Source organism: Cupressus sempervirens, chromosome 1 (genome assembly GCF_028749045.1).
Source record: "Cupressus sempervirens isolate cs-2001-9-10 chromosome 1, ASM2874904v1, whole genome shotgun sequence".
Classification (NCBI taxonomy): Eukaryota; Viridiplantae; Streptophyta; class Pinopsida; order Cupressales; family Cupressaceae; genus Cupressus; species Cupressus sempervirens.
This window is the reverse complement of record NC_143118.1, coordinates 276,441,280-276,464,325: the sequence shown is the minus strand read 5'-3', so window position 1 is coordinate 276,464,325 and position 23,046 is coordinate 276,441,280. Positions and strand designations below refer to the sequence as shown.

General features: G+C 33.2%; 2 pseudogenes; both read left to right on the top strand.

Moving 5' to 3' along the window:
* Positions 1 to 602: 602 nt before the first annotated feature.
* Positions 603 to 1,328, top strand: LOC149577189 (bark storage protein A-like; annotated as a pseudogene).
* A 352-nt stretch (positions 1,329 to 1,680) lies between these two features.
* The window catches only part of LOC149577188 (histone deacetylase 14, chloroplastic pseudogene), a 91,309-nt pseudogene continuing 69,943 nt past the window's right edge, over positions 1,681 to 23,046 (top strand).

Below are 23,046 nucleotides of genomic sequence, written 5' to 3'. Positions count from 1 at the left end.
AGTCCTCTCATATGCCCTTAGAAATTCTTGTACCTCTCTGATTATGGGTTGAATATGTTCAAATACATTTGTCAGATGAATCTACAATTTCAACTATAACATTATAATTCATAGCATGCTAAATTTATAACATATTTAATCATGAATTCAAACTACAACTTACTATTGTAGGCTCCTCCACAGGAGAGAGTGGTCGTGTCATCAAATCTACATAACTCTCCCGTCAGACCTCATGTGCATGTAGGTGCACTTTCAATACACCATTTTAAAAACTTTTAAAGTTTCCCCCCGTAAAAGATTTCCCCAAAATTGTTTCTAGTTTTCTTAACAATGTTTCTATGAAAGATGAAGATCAAAGTTCTAGTGCAGATGTGAAAATTCATATGCCCCAATCCAAAATTCATTGCATCAATTCAGTATTAAAGATTTCTTGCTAAGAAAGAGGTATTCGTAGACAAGACCATGTCTATGGAAAGGAGGAGGGAGACTATTAGGGCAGGTCATGGGTTGCTTCTCCAAAAGATGTGAAGGCTACAAATGATCACTGCTATATTCCCAAGCAGTAGGTTCATACATGGAGTGGTCATACAAAAGGCCAACAAATGCATGACAGGATAAAGCCACAAACTCATAAGGTCATTGTGGTCATGATAGGGTTGGCAATGATGAATGTAGCAATGACCACTTAGCTTCTCTTGAGTTTCTTCAACATAAAAAGAGTTGTGCACTATGGAACTACTGGAAGTGTAAATTCTGACTATCATACTGGTGATGTTACTATTCCTCACCAATGGGCTCACACTAGGCTATGGAATTGGTAGTTTCATTGAGAAGACCTATGGCCAAGGGGAGGACGATGAGCTTGCCTAGGAATCAAATGGAGACTACACTCGTGATATTGGGTATCTTCATGTTGTTGACTATAGTACAAAAAAAGGCTGTGATAATCTACTTAATAATGTTTGGTTTAACCCAGATTAGATTTTCCCCAAGAATGGCATTCCAGAGGTTAGAAAGCATGCATTTTGGGTTAATGTATCTCAAGCCTATTATAATCTTGTAGATCAACTGGAGAATGTAACACTAGAGTCATGCATCAACTCTACAACATCCTCACCCACCACACCAAAGATTGTGAAAGTAGAAAGAGGATGCAGTGACAACATTCTTGCTACTAATGTTGCCTACAAAAATTTCTTCATGAAGAATTTAATTGCACTCTCGTTGATATGGAGAGTGTAGCAGTAGCATTGGTTAGTCTAAGTATGGAGATGCCATTCATAATAATCAAAGCACTCCCTAGTTCGTCTTTTAGCAAGTTGGGATAACAAAATTTGTACAAATGTAGTTAATGAAGTTTTTTCTCAATACAATGAGATAGGCATGTATAGTCTGTGTACTCCCAAATGCATTCAAAAAAATAGAGCAAGAAATACAAAACATGGGGAGAACTAGTTAAAGCATTCAACTAACAAGATGTTGAGGAGGACAGTTGATGGATATGATTCTTGTCTTGATGACTATGCCAAAGTGTATTACAATATAAATGATGATTAGAAAGATCTTTATGTCATCAATGGCTCACACAATACGAATTGGAGTATATGCAAATTAAGGACATCTATATTGCCAACCTATCTTATGCTTATTAAGGGGTCTACGGATATGGGTTTATAGTAGATGGCGTGGCAGCTGTGCATGGTGAATCAGGTGGAAGAAGTGAAGATAATGATGAGAATAATGCCCATATTTGCAAGCACAATACTGATGAATTGCTGCATTGTACATCTGCAGACATTCTCAGTAAGACAAGCCACAACCATGAATACCACCATTAAAGGCTTCACAATACCACTGACTTCTTTGCCTATAATTCTAGTAATAAGCATGATGATTCTCATTCCCATCTATGATCAAGCCTTCGTGCCTCTGCTCTGCTGTTTAACTGGAAAAACAATGGCCATTTCACATTTGCAGAGAGTTGGTGTGGGATTGGTGTTGTCCATGGTATCAATGGTGGCCACCGTACTATGACAATTAACATTTGAGAAGATAAAGAGTCTAAATAGAGTATTAGATGAGAAAAGCATACAGCGTCTAATTGGCTTCCAATCAATATTTGATTGTGTGTCAAATTTAAAGTTTCCTTCTTACATGAAGAATATCATCCACATTCATTGGAGATAGGAATATGAATCAGTAGAAATAAAAAGGAAGTAAATATTTGATGATAAGATTGATTCCAAAAAGGCAGAAGGAAACTAAAAGGTCAGAGAAAGCTATTTATTGGTGATCTTTTTTGATGAAAAGGGGGGTTCTTTTTTTTTTCGAAATATAGTCAGAGAGCTGAAGGGAAGGGGAGGGCATTTTAGTTTAGATTTTTCATTTCATTGTATGTAGAGGGTCGGCAAAATGGTTGATGTATTAGACTTGATATTGCAGAGCCAATAAAGAGGATTTTATGTTAATGATTTTCTGTTCCATTTAGTTAGGAATTGTCACTTCTGTGTTTCTTTCTTTTAAAATCCGAATTACAGAAGGAGAGAAAAGATGTTTTATTCTTTTTTCATGAGGATATGAATTAACCACAGTAAGAAGTGCTTTGGGGTATTCAGAGAAAGATTCATTAGAAGTCTTTAATCATCTCATTTATTTTTCTATTAAGTGTTTGTTGTAGGATAGCTAGTTTCTGGGTTATAAATTCATAAGATTTGTGGATTCTATAACTTGGTTCGTAGATTAGTAAGTATTTCTTTGCCTAGATTAAGTCCTATTTAGGTTTCATTCGATTTGCCTCTTTTGCTCTTGAGTTAAGAGCATACCCCATGTTAGATTGTAGGAACAAACATAATTCCTTGAACATTATTCACATAGGGAGCTACACCTTAATTTAGAGGGAAACTAGTTATTCTCATAAATAGTTTCCCAAAAGTTGTGTAAAGTTGTTCTTCATTAAAAATTGGGCAAATTAAAAAGGAGAATTAGAAGAAGAACAATCTGTTTACCAACAGTGCACTAGGAGTCTCCTATGAGATACAAAATAGTAGTTGTTAATATCATAGAAATTAGTTTTGAATTTATTTATGAAGATAAGGATAATAAAAAAAATGATACTTATACATACAATGGGGCTCTCAGTGCAAATGGAAATCCCTGATGGTCTACGGTGCAAAATTTGTATAGGCTCATTGCTAGTAGCCACGCCCTATATACAATAAAGAATGTAATTAAATGGTATTACCACAAACATTTTACAAGAATGCATCGATATTTAATCAAATAGAAAGCACCTAATTATCTTTCCTTTGTCAATGTGTGCTAGCTCACCCCTCGCACTTTGATCCCTTGGGAAAAGTGGTACCTACAAGATAAAAGAAATATTAGCAACCATATATGCTAAATATCAAATAGAAAAAAAAATTCGAATGCAACATAATGTACCCTAGATGTCTCAAGGCCAAATGAAATGGCCAAGAGCATGGCATCATCAATCTGTCTGAGCTCCTCCTTGGTCATCAACTAAACATGAATGAAGATCACATACATATAAAAGTCAATATGGCTTAAAAATTAAAATTACTCTGTTATAAAAAATAACTTTAAATCACATGTCATACAAAATATATATAGACACATACCGACACTGAAGGAGTCCCTGCCTCTACATTCCCCTCCTCTCTCGCATTAGGGTTTGTAGCCTCTATGCATGTGTCTGGTGTATCCTCATCTAATACAAAATGATACTCAATAAGATCACCTATGGGACCTAGGAAAATATTCTTGCATGTAATGCAAGTGTGAGGCACACAAACATGTGATGAGCTAGCCAATGATGAACTAGCACTAGCATCATCAACATGAGGAGGTAGGACTAACCTAGCCGGAGATATCATTAGGCTACTCAGCCTATGAATGGCTCTGATGGTCTGAGAGCTAGCCTCTGTCATAATATATGGATGTTGCACTCAAGGATGGGGGGAGATATTAGTGGGGGGGACAAAAGTGCCAGCTTTCTTCCACTAGGAAGAGGGTCTATCCTGAGGAGCTCCTAGTCCTAGGCCCATGTTGGGCTTCATGCTCCAATAGTTCACTTTAAGTTTCAACACAAATTCTACATATAATTTTCTAAGGAAATAAAATGGTATGTCTAAATTTCCATGTAGAGGGGTATCAAAGACCATCCACCAATGATCCCAAAGTTTGCATGTATGGCGCCATTTGTGCACCATTTAATTGATAGTTTGGATTTTTTTGGGTCAACTAGTAAGCCCATTTTCGGGTTCGCAAAAAGGCTAGCCAAATTGTCTTTGGTTATGTTGAGGGCCGCAACCTCATCATAATCCAAACCATCATCAAACATCTCATGCATCTCATCACACCAATGAAGAGTGGCATTTTGTTGGTTCGTAAGGGTTTCAATGTTATCCACTATGGTATTTAATGCGGATAACATAGGAGCAAATGCGGGTACATTATTATATGTTCTATGCAAACCTCTCAACTTAATGAGATTTTCATAGGAGGGTTTTAAGGGGGTAGAGGATCATTTGGTGGGGGGTTACAAGGAATATTATTCCTTGCCTCAGTGTCATCATTCTGATCAACCATTCCTATTGAATTGCAAAACGTAATATATATTTTTAAAAAACCTTAATTTGAACCATTTTTTTCAAAAAAACCCTAGATTCAACTAAAACAAACAAAATCATCCTACAATATATTGAATTTAGGTTAAAAATGAGTTGGGAAATAAAAACTTGCATTAATATCTGATATCCAATCTTGAATCATAAATCTGATCGCTCTTGTAATACTGGCCCCAAATTAACGTAATAAGAGGGCCCATGGGTCTGTGTTTTTATTTTATGTTATGCATAGGTATCAGATATCTGATATGCCTACAATATTATATGTTAATTATAACATATAATATCTTACATTTTTATTATTATATTATATTTTATATATAATATATTACATTATATTATATTTTATATTATATTATATTATATTATATATATATTATAATATAAAATACTATATTATATTATTATGATATAATAATATTATTATATAATATTATTATAATTTATAATATATTATACTTTTTTATTAAATATTATATTATATTATATTATATATATATATATTATATTAAATTACTATATATTATAATATTAAATATTATATTATATAATATTAAATAATATTATACTATTATAATAATATAATAATAATAATATATTATAGTATAATAATTATAATTATTATATTGTTATAATATTATTATGCTAATTATTAGATATCCGATAAGGCTTGGCCTTACCTTCTAGGTTTGGTACCTAGATAGGTGAAAAAAAGTTAAAGCAAATTTTGAAGCACTTTTAGACATCTTCAAACTCTATTTTTTTCACATTGCCACTTTTTGGCACACCATTATCCTGCACATACCCAATTATGTATTGTCTTTGATGTTTGACAAAGTGTCATATCATTACCAGTCAATGTGTGCCAAGCTCACTCGGGCATTGAAGATAGTTTTTCGTGTCTACTAAGCATTCTAGAGTTTGCCTAGTTTAGAAGACAATGTCTACTGAATTCACTCAAGTGACAAAGTAAAGTTTATAGATGTTGAGTGTTAACGAAGCTCACTTAGTTAATGAAGGAAATGTTGGATGGAACCAATGTTAACAGAGCTCACTTGGTTACCAAAGGAACTTTGTGAATATGCAGTGTTAACTAAGTTCGCCTGGTTAACATAGAAAATTCACTTCTAAGTTAGTGTCTACCTTTAAGGTCGGCTAACAAAAGATTTTCTTGTTTTGGCATATTAAGTTAAATAGTTTTTTTTTCTAGTTCGAGTCAAATGAGGAGATGAATATTAATTATTATAAGTTATATTCAAGCTGACTTGACAATGTGTAAGATATAAATATAATGTCAAGTTGAGGATTGAATGTGTGGAACATAATTGAAGATTTGATGATGCTTAGAGGAAGTGAATTAGAAGGATAAGAATAATATCCTTGTCGAGATGCAAAGATACATTCAATTAGGAAGGATCAAGTATACAACCCAGAATTGAGATCTGTGATTAGTAATTTAGTTGCATCAAAAATTAGGTCATCTCATTGTTAGTCTCTAACCATTGTACCAATAATCTAAATCTCTTAACAAAGTTGGCTTAGCAACTATTTCTAAAACAAGGTGGCATTTATTTTGAATTGTTTAAAGACCTCTAATAGGGTCACACCTAATAGTGTGTTTTGTAACCCTTAACAAGGTTGGCTCCTAACATGGCTCACTTCAGAAGAGTGAAAATAAGTAACTTGTTGCAATTGGTGGTTTTTCTCAAATTGGGTTTCCATGTTGAAACTCGGTGTCAATTATGTTCATGCTATTTCTTTTATGTGTTTACAACTAAGTTAAAGTAAGATCAATTATAGATAATATCTTAATATTTTTATGATAATTATTTGCCAAATTTTTCAGTGTTTACTGAGCTTCAACATTTGTTAGTGTAAACTGAGTGCCTATGTATTTGCTAAGTTAAACCAGAGTTCTATTTACATTGTGTTTTGATTTATATTGACATATAATAGATCTAGGTTATATTTTTGTGGTAACTGATTTACCCTTTCCCTCTTAGTTACTCATTTTATATTTCCAACAATTGGTATTAGAGCTTTTGGTGCCTGTAGAGAAGGTTTCAAGGACCTAAGCTAAAGATTAGGATGTCTTAGAGAAGAGAGATTCCCAAGTTGAACTGAGACAACTTTGTAGCATGGCAAGGACTTATGAGGTTACATTTGGTAACTATTAGTGATCCAATTTGTAAATATATTAATTATGTTGAATTTGATGAAATCAAAAGTTGCACTGTACATTATGATATGTGGATTAGACTGAAAGCCATCTATCGAGGACATGATAATGTAAGAAGAGCTAAAGCCAAAAGTCTTAGAGGACAATTTGATTAGATGAAGATGAGAGAAGATGAAAACATTACAAAAATATGTTGAGCAAATTAAAGCAAGTGTGAGCACAATCAAAGCATCTAGAGGACACATTGATGACAAAAAAATTATAAGAAAGATACTCAAAACTCTTCTTCCTATCTATGCAATTCGAGTGTCTACTATTCAAGAAATGAAATGTGATCCAAATAGAAATATAAATTTTTATGCTATAGTTGGAAGATTGACAAATTTTGAGTTGGATAACTAGGATAACTATGCTCCTAGTTCCAATGGTATTGAATCTACATTTGAAGCCAAGCTTTCACTCAAGAAAAAGGGTAAGAAATCAAAATCCAATCAATCAAAAATTGAAGAAGAGGAAAATAGTTTAGACAATGATCTTGAGGTTGTTGAAGCCCTACTTGCAAGGAAATATTCCAAAGGCAGAGGGAAGTACAAAGGTAAGATTCCTCTAATCTACTTTTCTTGTGAAGAAGTTGGTCACATTGCTGCAAGGTGCCCAAATAAAGAAGACAAAGATGAAAAGAAAAGAAATAAGTTCAATGGAAAGAAAGAATTCAAAAAGTGCAAGGACTACAAGGAAAAAGGTAAGAAATCTTGTTTTATGGCTAAAGATTCTGATAACAGTGAAGATGAAATGGTATATTTCTATAAAAGATGAATCTGATGATGAAGGAGACAAAATGACAGTTATCTCTCATGATGGAAAAAATGATACATGGATTATTGATAGTGGCTACTCACATCATATGAATGGAGACCAAACAAATTTTGAACACATGGAACATTATGATGGTGGTACTGTGAGATTTGGAAACAATGAACCTTGTTACATAAAGGGAAAATGGTGTATCTCATCAACCAATGAACTTATATGTGACAATGATTATTGGTTTGAATGACTAAAGAATAATCTAATGAGTGTGGCATAGTTGAACAACATTGAATTCAAGGTAGAATTCATGAATGGGAAGGCCAAACTATTGGATGAAAGGAAATCTAGTTGGATCTAACAGACAAACAAAATGTAATCCATTCTATCTAGATCTCAATGAAAGTTCATATTTTATTTCTCAAGTATAAGATAAGAAAAAATAGAAGAGCAAGAGGTATTCCTAGCTTGAGGAATTCTGATGTGGGTCTATGCAAAAATTGTCAAATTGGTATGATGGAAAAAACTAGTTTCAAAAGAAAAACTATGATTATGAATAAGTCTTAGCACTTGTACATATAGACTTTTGTTGACCTATTGGAATACAGAGTTATAGTGGAGATAATTTTTTCATTCTTTTTGTTGATGATTATTCTAAAATGATGACTATAATGTCTCTAAAAGAAAAATATGAAGCTTTTAAAAAATTTAAGTGGTATCTGGCAAGAGTAGAGAAAGAAACTAGAAATAATTTGAAATATTTGAGATCAAATAGAGGTGGTGAATTCATTTCCAATGAGTTCAATTAATTATGCATTGAAAGAGGAATTAAGAGACAAGTATTAGCCCCTAGTACACCTTAGTAGAATGTTATAGCTGAAAGAAGGAATAGATCCATCATGGATTCTACAAAAACATTGATGATAGAAAATAATGGTGCAATCAAATGCTAAAAGGAAGCAATCAATACTATAGTGCATACCTTGAATATAGTATAGGTGAAGAAAGCCTCAAATACTAAAAGGAAGCAATCAATATTGTAGTGCAAAAACCTAGTGTAAGTTATTTAAAAGTATTTTTTAGCAAATTTTATATCTTGAAAGAATCTAAGAAAGGTAAATTTGATTTCAAAGGTGATGAAGACATATTCCTAATATACTCCTACAGAAGTAAAGCATACAAATTTTTGAACTTTTCTACTCATAAAATCATAGAAAGTGCACACGTGAGAATTGATGAGTTTACATAAAATAGTGAAGAAGAAAGCAATAAAAAACCTAAGGATTATAGAATATTTTTTTACTATGAACCTGATACATTACCAAATATATCTAGAAGTTAAAAAGATTTACCTCTCAAGTCCCCAAAATCTCCAAAGGCTACTAAGTTACAACCCATGCAACCTGAGTCATAGTTTGAAGGACCCAAGTCACCATCAGAAGCTACCAAGTTGTTCCTAGAGAAATCTGAGTTTGATAGACCTAAGTCATAGATAGTGGTACCTAAGCTTAATATAAAAGATCATAAAGAGGTCAATGAAACAAACTCCAAATCCAAAGTACCTATGTTAGCAAGATATTTTGGATTACATCATGCACCTGATCAGATCATGGGAGACAAGTCAAATGGAACCATGACAAGAAACAAATTGAAAGGTACATGTTTTCTTGCTAAATTTGAACCTAGAAATGTTAAAGATGCTTTGGATAATGAAAGTTGGATTGAAGCAATGAATGAGGAAATAGAATGGATAGAGCAGAATAAAACTTGGAGTCTTATTCCTAGACCCAAGGATAAAAATGTAATTGACACAAAGTGGGTATTCAAAAAAAGCTAAATGAAGATGGAGAAGTTTCTAGAAACAAATAGGTATTGATTATGGTGAAACTTTTTCTCCTATCACAAGATTAGAAGGTGTTAGAACTTTACTATCATATGCAGCTCACAGAGAATTCAAAGTTTGTCAAATAGATATAAAATATGTATTCTTGAATTGAATTCTTGATGAGGAAGTCTACATAGAATAACCTAAAGGTTTTATAGATCCCAGCAAAAGAGATATCGTTTGAAAATAACACAAAGTATTGTATAGTCTCAAGAAAGCTCCTAGATGTTGGTATGAAAGACTCATAACTGCATGATAAAGATTGGTTTTTCAAAAAACAAATGATAACAACAATCTGTATATCAAAGAAGGACTAGACAAGAAGATAGTGTTGGTAAAAATATTCGTGGATGACACTTTATTTATAGGAAATGATGACTTGTGCAAGACATTTTTGGAAGAAATGAGTAAATAATTTGAGATATCTATGTTTGGAGAGATAAAATTCAATGTTGGATTGCAGATCTAGCAGAAGAAAGATGGTATCTACATTACTCAATCCAAATATATCAAGGAGATACTAAATAAATTTGGAATGGAAGATTCAAGAATGGTTGGAACTCCTATATCTACTAGACATAAGCTTTCCAAAAATGAAAATTCCAAGGAGGTAGGTCAGAACATATATAGCTTACTGATTGAAAATTTGCAATATGTAGTACAAACAAGGCTTGATATTGCATTAGCAGTAGATATGGTGGCAAGATTCTCAGCAAATCAAAATGAAAATCACATGATGGAAATCAAAAGAATAATGAGGCATCTAAAAGGTATTAGAATATGGTTTATGTATAAAAAAGGAAGTAATTTGGATTTGAAAGCATTCACAGATGTTAATTGGGTAGGAAGTTCTGATGATAGAAAGAGCACCAGTGGTAGATGTTACCCATTTTTGCCCCCCCCCTGCCAAGAGTTTGAATTTTGAATGTTGCCCCATATAATGGCTACCCACCAAATTTGTGATATTTTGATGCCCAAGGTATTTTAATGTTTTGCCTCACCGACGTGCAACTTTCCTTGCCTTCAGATCTTCCCAAATCGATGATCATCACATTCTTGCATTATAAAGATACGAGGAAGTTAAAAAATGTGAGAATGACCCTTTCTGACATGTGGACAACATGACATCACGTGGGGTATTTGTCGGGTTTCAATGGCAAGTTTCAGCACCAGAGGGTGCTATGGTGCTATCGAAAAATTGGTTTTCCTCGTTGTTAGCAACATAACGCCCAGATAGAAAATGATACATCAGCGACATCAAAAAGTTTGTGGGTCCCAAGCATGCCCCATCAAACATCAACAAGGATTTGTTAGATGAGTTGACACATGGCCAATCTCTATTGGTTGGTACATTGATAAAGTCAGATCCATCTTGCTTGCTGTCCAATGTGATCTGATCTATGGTTCCCCGCTTCCGCGCATTATCAAAATGCACGATCTTTAAATAATGTGGGAAAGCCTTTTTGTGACACGTGGCATGTGGTTCTATTTTCATCTTATGGGCTACAAGATGAACAGGTGGTGGTTGAGCTGGCAGATCAGTTGGTGCCCACTTCCTCGCATTTTGAGCTTTTTCAGACCTTCTGACAAAGCGGAAAAGTGGATTGTTGACACACATCCAGGTGATGTCACAGCAGATATTCTTAGAGGTTTAAAAAGTACAAGTTATGATCACCATCTAATGTAGGTAGATCAAAGGCTGGTGCTTTCTCGCATTATCAAGATACGAGGAAGTTAAAAAATGTAGTAAAGCAGGTAGCCACCATGCATTTTTGCAGGCCCAGTTTCTCTGTGGGACGCCATGTGTTGCCAGGCATGGTATGGATTACTGAGGTGCCACCATGTGTGATGGGTCTGAGGTAGGAATAGGTGCAGTTACAAAAGGAGTTTCTCGATCATTGATCTTGTGGAGATCAACGATTAACGCTTTCCTGCATTATGGAAGTGCAAGGAAATTAAAAAAATGTAGGGAAGTGGGTGGAGGGAACATGTCCTAAATGATGTCATTCACCTGCCCTCCTCACAGCTAGGTGCTTAATGAGTCCTTGCCATCCAATGTGATCTGGTCCACGGATGGCATTATCTCGATATGGGAAAGCGTTTGGAGGATATCCATAGTGACATAGTGCCCAGATGACACATGTCTTTGTGGGCCCACCAAGGTTGATAGTTAAGGGCTGGTAGTTATGTTGTAAGCTATCACAGTCAAGGTTTGCAAGTTGGCACAGTTAGTAAAGAAAGACATGGTCAAACTCGGAAGACCTTGTAGGGTGGCAAAAAGATAAAAGACTGTTGGTCCACATGGCTCATTCTAGTGCCAAAGATAGGTTGACTTGTTGATCCTGCTGATTCACGCACCAAGAATGATAAGAAATCAAGGTTTTGCATGAATCTAATCTTCATGATCATTTCCAACCACCAGAAGTGAATGCGGAACAAGGAAAAGCACTCTATCATCCCCTAGTTGATCCATCTACCTGATTAGGACAATCAATGGCATCGCCTCTATCTTCTCAAGGCCCTATTTTAGTTAACAGTCTGATTTCATGGTACCTATAGCTATACTTAGATTAGATTTTCTCCAGATCCCCATGATTGTTCCCTGCAAGACTTGATGGCGGTGGTTGCAGGATAGTTTTGGAGGGAAAATCTTAGTTATGCCTAAACTATAAAGGCAATTTTTGTAAATTTTTTAAAGGTCGATCCTTCTCTATCTTTTCTCTACTATTGCTCTGCAATTTTAGTGTAAAAATTCCCTTTGCCTCTCAACTAAATGATATTCTACCTTATCTTCTTTAGTCATTGGTGTGAAAGTGCAAGAACTCTTTGCCTTCACCATTGTTTTGTGGAAGTTTGTAATCTGCATGACTGTATCTCTTCTGGCCTCTGAATGATATATAAGTGAATCTTCTCTTTCCTTGTGTCATTCATTCTATTTTTCTGATCTACATGTGATTATTAGATTAAAGCAAGTCTGAATGTGTATATCCTTAGTTTCATTCTAGTTCAATAGTGCATATATGGGCAGAGATTAGTCTGAACACTCTATTTTGGTGCATCACCTCTTTATATTAGATTAGGTAGATTTGCTTTCATGCTCTCCTTCTCCCTTTTCCTCTGCAAGAGTAGTTAGGTGCATCTCGATAGTAAGAGGAAGCCGGCTTTCTTCGAAGACTCAACCTCACAGTTCAAGTCCCACAGCTTGGAGGCTGTTTCCATTTTTCACTAAGTTGTCCTCATGCATAGGCTTTGGACAAGGGTGCAAACCTAAGTGACAACAGTGGAGAATTATTTCTTGGTAAAAGACTAGTGTCTTAGACAAGCAAGAAACAAAATTGTATTTATCAATCCACAGAAGAGAAAGAATATGTGTGAGAAACAATTAATTGTTGTAATATTGTTTGGTTCAAGAAACTATTGGCAGGTATGAAGATAGAGATCAAGGATCTAGTGCTTATATACTATGATAACACCATTACAATTAATATATCAAAGAATCTAGTGATACATACTAAAACAAAACACATAGCTATAAAATATCATTTTTTGAGAGAATTGGTACAAGATAAAGAGGTAAGATTGGAATATGTGAATATTAAAGAGAAAATTGCATATATATTTACTAAGCCATTAACTAAGGATGCATTTATGTATCTAAGAGGCAAGTTAGGGGTAGTTTCCCTATTTGAAGCTCACTAGAAGAATTTTAGTAATGCATCAACTAGAGTATGTTGAAGATCAATTAGTTGATGCAATATTGATAAAGACACATTGCAAATGAATCAGTACATAAGGTACATTGATATTCACTAAATATTGTCTTTGGCATGAGATATCAAAGAGGTCAAAGTTTATTATCACATCTCATAGAAATTTTTAAAAGGATAAAGAGAAAGCAATGTCCAAGAAGGAAAATGAACTTGGTCTGATATCAAAGGCATAGTTTTCTATTAGAAGAAGATGTTGAAGGTGGATTTTCGCTAACATATGGAGAAACTAAAGGCAGAGGGAGTTCACACTGATAGAGGGAGTTGAGTTCTCATGGATGAGAATCAAAATGAAACTAAGGATATGTTCCTTACTTTATTCTTGCTCTAAATTTTTTATTGTATTATGACACATTGTGTTGCTATCAATGCGAAAGAGGGAGATTGTTGGAAATACTTGATTAATTGTGTATTGTCTTTGATGTTACACTCAATGTCATATCATTACTATTTACTGTATGCCAAGCTCGCTCGAGCATTGAAGATAGTTTCATGTGTCTACCAAGCATTCTAGAGTTTTCATAGTTCAGAAGACAGTGCCTATCAAATTCACTCATGAAATAAATTAAAATTTGCATAAGTTGAGTGTTAGCTGAGTTCACTTGGTTACCAAAGAAATTTTTTGAATATGCAATCCTAACTGAGTTCACTTGGTTAACATGGGAAAATCACTTCTAAGTTAATATCTACCAAGTAGGGTCAGCTAACAAAAGATTTTCTTGTTTTGGCATATTAAGTTAAATAGTTTTGTTTGTTGGTTCTAGCTGATTGAGGAGATGAATATTAATTATTCTAAGTTATATTCAAGTTGACTTGATAATGTGTAAGATATAAGTATAAGATAAAGTTGAGGATTGAATGTGTGGAACATAATTGAAGATTTGATGATGCTTAGGGGAAGTGAATTAGAAGGATAAGAAGGATATCCTTATTGAGATGAAAATATACATTTGATCAGGAAGGATCAAGTATACAAGCCAAAATTGAGAACTATAATCGGCAATTCAGTTGCATCAAAAATTAGGTTATCCCATTATTACTCTCTAACCATTGTAGCAGTGATCTAAATCTCTTAATAGAGTTGGCTTAAGAGCTATTTGTAAATCCTCTAACAAGGTGGCATTTCTATTGAATTATCTAAATACCTCTAACAAGGCCACTCTTAATAGGGTGATCGAATCCTCTAACAAGTTCACACCTAATAGTGTGTTTTGTAACCTTTAATAGGGTTGACTCCTAAAAACTCTCACTTCAGAAGAGTGAAAACCAATATCTAGTTACAATTGGTGGTTTTTCCCAAATTGGGTTTCCATGTTAAAACTTTGTGTCAGTTGTGTTCACGCTATTTATTTTATATGTTTGCAAGTAAGTTAAAGTAAGATCAATCATAGATAATATCTTAATATTTCCATGATATGTATTTGTTTAGTTATTTCAATGTTTACCAAGCTTCAACATTTGTTAGTGTAAACTGAGTGCCTATGTATTTTCCAAGTTACATCAGAGTTTTGTTTACACTAAGTTTTGATTTATTTTGACATCTAAAGGATCTAGGTTATATTTTTGTTGTAACGGATTGACCCTCCCCTCTCAATTACTCCTCTTATATTTCCAACAATACTCTTCCTCATCATCATCATAAATATCAAAGATGGGTGCATCATCATTTTCTTCTTTGTAAATGCAATTTCTAACAACAATTTCTTCTTCCTCTTCTTCCATAGGAAGTAGAGGTTCAACCAAAGTGTCACACTTAGTCTTAGTAGAAGAAGAAGGTTTCATCTCATGTAATGGTAACTCATAGGAATGAGGTGAAACTAGAAGAGTACCGATAGAATCCATCCTATATTCTCCCTTTCCTATGCCAAGATATTTAATTTCATCTTCATAAAGTTTGAAATTGGTATATCTCATCTAATTTTTTTGAAGAAACAACCTCACATCCCTTCATTTCATTGTTAAGTGTCTTGGATTCTATCACACACTCTACGGATTCTACAACTGTCTCATCTGAAACTCTATCCAAAGGTATATGTGATTTTGCTAAAATATTATTGATAGCCAAAGTATTAACTCCTGAAAAAAAAATCTCATTCCCATTATATGGAAATGCAGCATATTGATGATATGTGTAAGGAACAACTTTCATTTCATGTATTGATGGTCTACCCAATAAAATTTTATAAGAAAGGGTACTAGTATCAACCACATGAAATAGAATATCTCTCTCAACTAACTCAATTTGAATAGGAAAAAACACCAATCCTTTATACTATCTTTCACTTCCATCATAAGCTCTAATAGTAAGCTTTTGTCTAGTATCAATATCTTGTTCTAAATATCCCAACTTTTCAAGTATCCTGAATGGACAAATATTCAACCTAACACCCCCATCTATCAACACACATCTAACAAGAGTTTTGTGAATCATGACTTCAATATGCAAGGCAAGATTATGTTGATGATTCAAATCCATATCATTTTCCTTAATTGCAACCATATTGAAAATGTTTTCTAAGTTAGAATATACATAAGTTTAATTGGAATAAGTATAATTCACTTGAGCTTTGTCATTCCTAGATGATTCACCCTTTTTATACATAGGCAATGGATCCTTATAATCTTGATGATTACTATTAGTAGCATGACTAATACCATCAATTTTTAACTTTCTATTATCAATCAAATTTTTAATATCATGTTTTAACCTTTAGCAATTTTTCGTAGTATGACCAGATTTGCTCTGATCATATTTATGATAGGCATTATTATCCCAACATGGACCCTTTATAGGAGTTGATTTCCAATTCTCAATGAAAGTTAATATCTTTCTATCAACCAAATCTTTCAAAACATCCTTATAAGGTCTACTAATATTTGTAAAAGTTCTTCTCTCTTGAGAATTTCTATAATTGTATCTAGAATTATCTTTTAAATTTTCTCTATTATTTTGCTGAGAAGGTGCTTAAATTTTCATAGTATGAACACTATCTAATAACTTGTAAATTGATTGATCATTAGACTTAGGTGCATCAACTACACCATCATAAACCACATGTTGATTCCCTTTATAACACATACTCCTATTCTTATTCCCATTGTTGTGTTTAGTCTTGTTGCTATTATGCTTGATAATTCCTTGATTCCTCAAAACATCCTTAATACAAAAAGTTGTTTCTACCATATTATGACAATTCTCAAACACCATTTGCCAATTTTATTTCTAATTTAGAAACCAAATTACTCACAAGTATATCAATTTTCTCTTATTCTAGAATTTCTCTAACAAAACGAGAATATACATTTTTCCATCTTTGTAAAAAGGTAACGAAAGGTTCTTCTTGATCTTGTTTGAGGTTGTATAAATCCAACACAGAAATTGGTTTTTGAACATTGTAAGAGAATTTTTGGATAAATTTTTAACAAATTCCTTAAAATTCTTAAGTGGGGGTTGGGGCAGGGGGGTTGGTAATCTTAGTGAACCATTCCATAGCTTGGTCCTTTAAACTCCTAGGGAACAATCTCATAAGATAAGCATCTTTATGAGAAAATTCCAAGCTTAAATCATTAAAATGTCTCACATGATCACTAGGGCCTCCATTCCCATTGTACTTATCATAACGTGGAAATTTTGTTTTCCTAGGGAATTCAACCTCTAGAATACTCCTCTCAAAATGTATAGTACACACACTATATAGAGAAAATATATTCTTAGGTGTAAGTTTATCCATTAACATCTTCATATTTTTCTCAGTTTGTTCTTGAAATGAAATATCTTATCTCTTGATGTTCTTACCCACATCAAAATTATAAGTTACTTGAACACCTTTGTTGATTAAATCCATGAAGTATTTATCCTTATTAGTCTGAATATATTGATACATGTACTTGTGAAATTTTGGGTCTTTCTCTAAAAATCATAATCCACATCAAAACCATGTGTACTAAATTGAGAATGTTGTTGTGAATTCCTTGGAGAAGAAATTTTCCTTTGCTAATATCTAGGAGGAGGAGATGGTTGTCTCCTATTTTCCTTAGGAGATTGTGAAGGTGACATATGTCTAGTACCACTACCACCACCAAGAAAAAGTATATCATTAAGTATCTGATGGGCTATTTCATGAGCTTTCTTTTTTGCTCCACATTGTATGAATGCATCCATGTAAGCATATTTTTCTTGTGGAAGACATCTCTCTTCATCACCTCTAGGTGATCTAGGAGGTGGAGAAACATTACCTCTTTGAGAAAAGTTATCATTAACCATTTGTTGAGCCATGTCTTTAGCCATATTTTTGGTGATTTCTCTATCTTGTGCTTTCATATACATCTTACCCACTTTACTAAATTGACCATTAGGGATTTTTGGAGTTTTGTTGAGAAATTCTTGAGATTTAGCCAAAATTTCATTGATTTGTTATGCTACTTGTTTCTCTTGTTTCTCCAAGTATGCTCTCTTTTCCAATTCATCTTGTTTTATTTTATCATCAATTGGGTGAAAAGATGTAGGTGACAATCTACGAGGAGTAAGAAATGGAGAGTAGTTTTGATTTTCTCTATGAAAATCTCTATCAAAATCATTTGTTGAGGTAGTTCCATAGATATTTCATGAGTTCTATGAGGTCCCAAAGGTTCAACTCCATGTTGCCTCAATAATCTAGCATTCATCATGTTATCCATGCTTTTATCTTTGTTTCAAGTGAATATCATGTCTTGCTCAAAAAGTGAAGAGGCCCTAGGTATGTTCAATTCACTAAGATGACTACGAGAATTAAACTCAATTTATATTTCTCCCTTCGGTGATCGATCAAAGATAGGTTCTTTTCCTTTATATTTTTGATGAATTATAACTAAGAGTAATTGATCAAAATTAAACTTGAAGTTGTTTACCATGACTCAATTGAAACCTAGTAATAAGTATCATGAGAGGGAAAACACTAGTAAAGAGGAAGACTCCAAGAAGCATTGGTATCACTCTTGAGTAGTAAAGTAATCACTTGCCCAATTAATAAGGTGTAATAATGTAACTGTCTATCACTCTTGTTAACTCAATCATCCAATAGAGGTCTCATGATTGGTCAACACAATATGCCCAGACATCTCACAATTGTGGAAATATCCAAGAGTTGTAATGCAATATAAAAATGTAATAAAATGAGATAAATTGATATGTTTAGACAAGTGAATACCCACAATCCAAGAATGAGATCAAAGAATCCCAAAGAAAACCTTCTCCACTAGAGAGATCTCTACTTTGAAAGTTTTGATATTGGCAACAAGATAATACAATATTTACTAACTAAAAGATAGCTATGATGCAAGGATCCAAAGTGACAAGAAGTTTAGGTGCTCAAGATTAGGTCTACAATGGTCAAATCAACTCAAGAATGAAAAAATAAGATTACCCTAGATTCATATTAATGAATTGAACTCTCCAAATGATGAATGTTGACTAGGAAATAGGTTCACAATAAGCAAGGTGGCAGCAAGATAGTAAACTAGAAAGTTGGATCTAGGGAACTTAGTTTTGATTTTTCTTTTAACCAACTAAGATTAATTTAATATTTATAAATAATAATTAGGCACATAGAATAGTAATTAGGGAATCCAAGAAAATTTTTACAAGAAATGGGCAAGGGACAAAGCAAACTTGCATATGAACAAGAATAGTGTCTTAGTATGAATCTAATCCCTAGAAGCACTACTGTGTATGTTCTCCAAATGTTTTCTAATCATGTGCATATTCCTAGGAAAAAAAAATTGGTAGCACTATGGTTCTTAGTAATGGTCAACTCTACAACTCTTATAATCTCAAGTGGTAAAAATCCAATCTTGGTGCACTAGGGTTTTGACACATTTTGAGAATTTAATCAATCGAAGATGCTAAGGAAATTCTAACAGCCCAATGGGAGACCACACTCATGGAGATTTCTTAAATTCTTCCACAAGGACATTTATATAGCAGTTGTTGCTCCACAAAAGAAGTGGCTAACACTACTTGAGATTTTGTCCACATAGTTTACCAAATAAAGGGAGTTTCCACTATAGTTAATCCTCTCTAACAAGGAAGACTCACAATATGAACCACATGGGGACTTGGCTTAGATTCAAGGGTTCCAAATTTCTAATGTGCCTAAAAGGGAAAAAATCATACTCCTCTAGCCTCTTCATCTCATCCAAACATAGAAAGTAGATTAATTGACATGCTAATTTTAAATCACCTCACTAAACCAAATGGGACAATGAGATGATATCACTTCCTTCCCTACCTACAGGGGGATCTATTGTCAAGAAGAGCCTAAACCCCACTCTCTCAAGAACCAAAAATAGTGTTCATAGGGACTAATTACTATGTGTAATAGATATGTGAGAAAATAAATCTATGTTCTTTCTTTCCTTTAGAGTAGAAATTGAAATGTGATCTATGAAAGCAAGAAATCACTCAAGTAAGATATGCGAGAGCTTTTTTTTAATGAAAGGAAACCAAATTTTATAGAGATTTTTTTTTTTAAACCTAGTAATCCATGCAACACGCTTGGTAGATTTTACCTTATTTTTATTTTTGTTGAGCTTTTCATGCAAGCAAGCCATAGACTCTCCAACAAGAAAGACAAACAAACAAGCAAACAAGCAAACAAGATATGAAATGCATATTCAACTTATGCAAACCCTAGGGTTAGATATGAAAATAATTTGTTAGGAGCAATAATAAACAAAAAAAAATCCAAATGGAAACTCATATCATGCATTGAATCATGTGGAAAATAAGTACAAGCTAATCATTAAATGCCCATTTTTTTAATTTTGATTTTTGACCAAGTTAATAAGATTGGACCTATATGGAATGAATTTGGGTCCAAAACCCTAAATACAGAAAAGAGACCCCTATTATAAAACTAAGAGCTTTCTAAAAAGATTAGAATTTTAAAAAGATCTTTTCATTTGTGCCCTAGGGATCTTTTTCCCCAAAATGGACTAATTTTCATAAATCAACCAAATGAGCTATGATGTTGCATTAAAGTTTAAAACACAAAAAATGGAGCTCTTGTATAATTTTTAGGAATTTCTAAAAATGTAAAAATTTCCAAAAAAATTCTAATTTGTGCCAAAATTATTTTTATGAAAACTCAAGAAAAATAAATAAAAATTAAAAAATACCTCAGAAAATTCTCAATTGTTTACCAAAGCTTCTCCGATATGTAACCAATCTAAAAAGGAAAATTCAGACCAAAAATCCAAGCTGTTTGGGAGATATGATCAAATATTTGAAAATCTAGAGGTTTCTTCTCCAGGCAAATTTGCACTAGGGGTTAGCTCCAAAAAATTCAAAACCAAGATGTAAAGGTGGGTTGCCCCATGGTGGGTGCCAAAAAATGTGTGTGAAAAATATGGACAAATAGAAAACACACCTCTATGAATCTCTACACTCAAAATCCTTCAAAATAACACCATGAAAATGCAAGATCTCAAGAATCATAGCTTCCTATCATCAACATGCGAAGACCTTCAAAGGTTTGAAGTGGTGGCTCTCATATGAACATTGGTCTTGGTCTTCGCAAGTACATCCAATGAATAGAAGATTCAAAATGATCATGAACATGGAAGATATCTCCAATCTCTAAGAAAGTTTCAAAAATATCTATAATAATTGTAGCATAAGAAATCATTATGTCAAAATTAAGGAAGAGGTCTGCTTTGTATATCAATCCAAAGAGGCATTCCTAAATTGGAGGGAAAATTAAAATTAAATGAAAGGGTATAACACACATAAGAGAATGTGCAATTAGCATTTAATTAAGAGATGTAGAGTGTAATACTCCATAAAGATTATAAGATGAGGGGTGTTTTTATTTAATTTAAATGTAAAATAATCACTTTTCTTATAAAATAAAGTGTGTGACGGTTATTTAATTATTTCTTTTAAAATAATAATTGTTACACATAAAATTAAGTGAGGAAGAGTTTTATTTAATTAAAAGGGATAAAATTCCTTTAATTATATAATACAAAAATCAAGATGATCAAACCATTTATTTAAAATAATTAAATAAATGAATTCCAATTTAATCAACGAAATTGATGTAAAATAATAATGATTAATTAAATAATTTGAATAATTCAAATAATTTAATTTGATCAAAGGAAATGATGATGCAAATATTGGTTCAAGCTTGACATAAATTATGAAATTAGGGCACATAGTAAAGGTGACCATTTTTGTGTGCTTACATAGGCCAACAACCCATGCAAACATCTATAAGTGAACACACTTGACTAGCAAAAATAGGGTGGTAGTGCCTAGTGCAACAAACATAACCTCTTCTTGATATTTGATACATAATGAAAAAGAAGAAATTAACATGGCTTTGGAGTCTTTCACTCTCCAAAGCTTCTTTATTAGAGTGAGTTGGAATCACTAGTGAAAGGTGTGCGCTCACTTGGGTCATTCTCAGAGGTTGGATTTCTCTCGTAGGCCCTCTAAACGTTGACTCAGATTGTAGCTTGGATTAAAGGGTCAAAGTTTTTTATTTTTCCAAAGGGTAAAGAGCATACTCATCTACTTAGTCACCTTACCGAAACACATAGGACATGTTCATAACTGAGTTAGTTTATCAATCCCAATGTGTCTTTTTCCAAGATTCTTATTTTTCTAAAAGGAAATCATCATCTCTTCATAAAAATATTTTCTTGGGAGAACCACCAACTTTCTTGCCTCCCTTGGTTACTGTCTTCCAAAGGCGTCTAGGTTTCTGATTTACTCTTAGGCATCACTTCCAAGTAGTAAAGAGCATAGTCAACTATTCATTTATCTAAAGCCCTACAAATCTCACAAGCCCTATTAAACAATGTGTATAAGAAAGAATTGAAATAGACACATTATTTGAGTAGGTTTGAATTTTTTGTTTGACTAGTGAATATTTGAACGAACATCCTACACTCAAACCATTAGTATAGTTTGTATGTTTGTATCAAAGTGTCTTTGACATTCAATCTGCAAACTTCTATTAAGCTACTTGAAAAGTCAAAATTCACAAACAAATGCTTCACAAACAAGTGTTAGATGAAAGACATTTGTAAAAAATAGAATTGTAAATTGCAAGTTTTCCTTTACTGGTGTTGAATTTTATGCGAGACTCTGTAGGGTTTTGCATGAGGAAATAATGTGTGCCATGTGAGAAATTTCTTTCTTTGTGCGAGCATAAAAATTTTTGCACTAGAAATTATAGAGGTAAATGCGAAGATTCAGTTTCTTTGCATGAGGATTTATATTATCGCGAGAGAATTCGCTGAATTGTACAAAAAAAAAGTCTGAATGTTCAAAAATAATTAAAAAGTGAGGCCATAAAATTGGTTTTTCTACCCCATAGTGGGTGCCAAAAAAGTGAGTCCTAATTATGGGCCTCTAAATCCACATATACTTCAAAATTATTTTACATGTTAGAAACATCTTGAAATGAGCATGGGATTGTCCATTTGGTATGACTGAACAAAGTGATCAATTATCTTCTAACTAGACGGGGTTTTTCTATTCCCTCTCAGGATTGAGAGATTAGTAACCAGACCAAACTAGCACGAAGGATTTGAAAGCATGAAAATTCAATATAATCTACATTTTTGATGTTTTTCAAATGAAAATATACAAAGATTAATCTAAATGGAATTGAAATTAATCTAAGAATAATAAAAAGAAATGACTAGATGAATGCATTTTAATCTAAATGATGAGCATATTAAAGAAAGAGAAAATTAAAATTCAAGGCACTT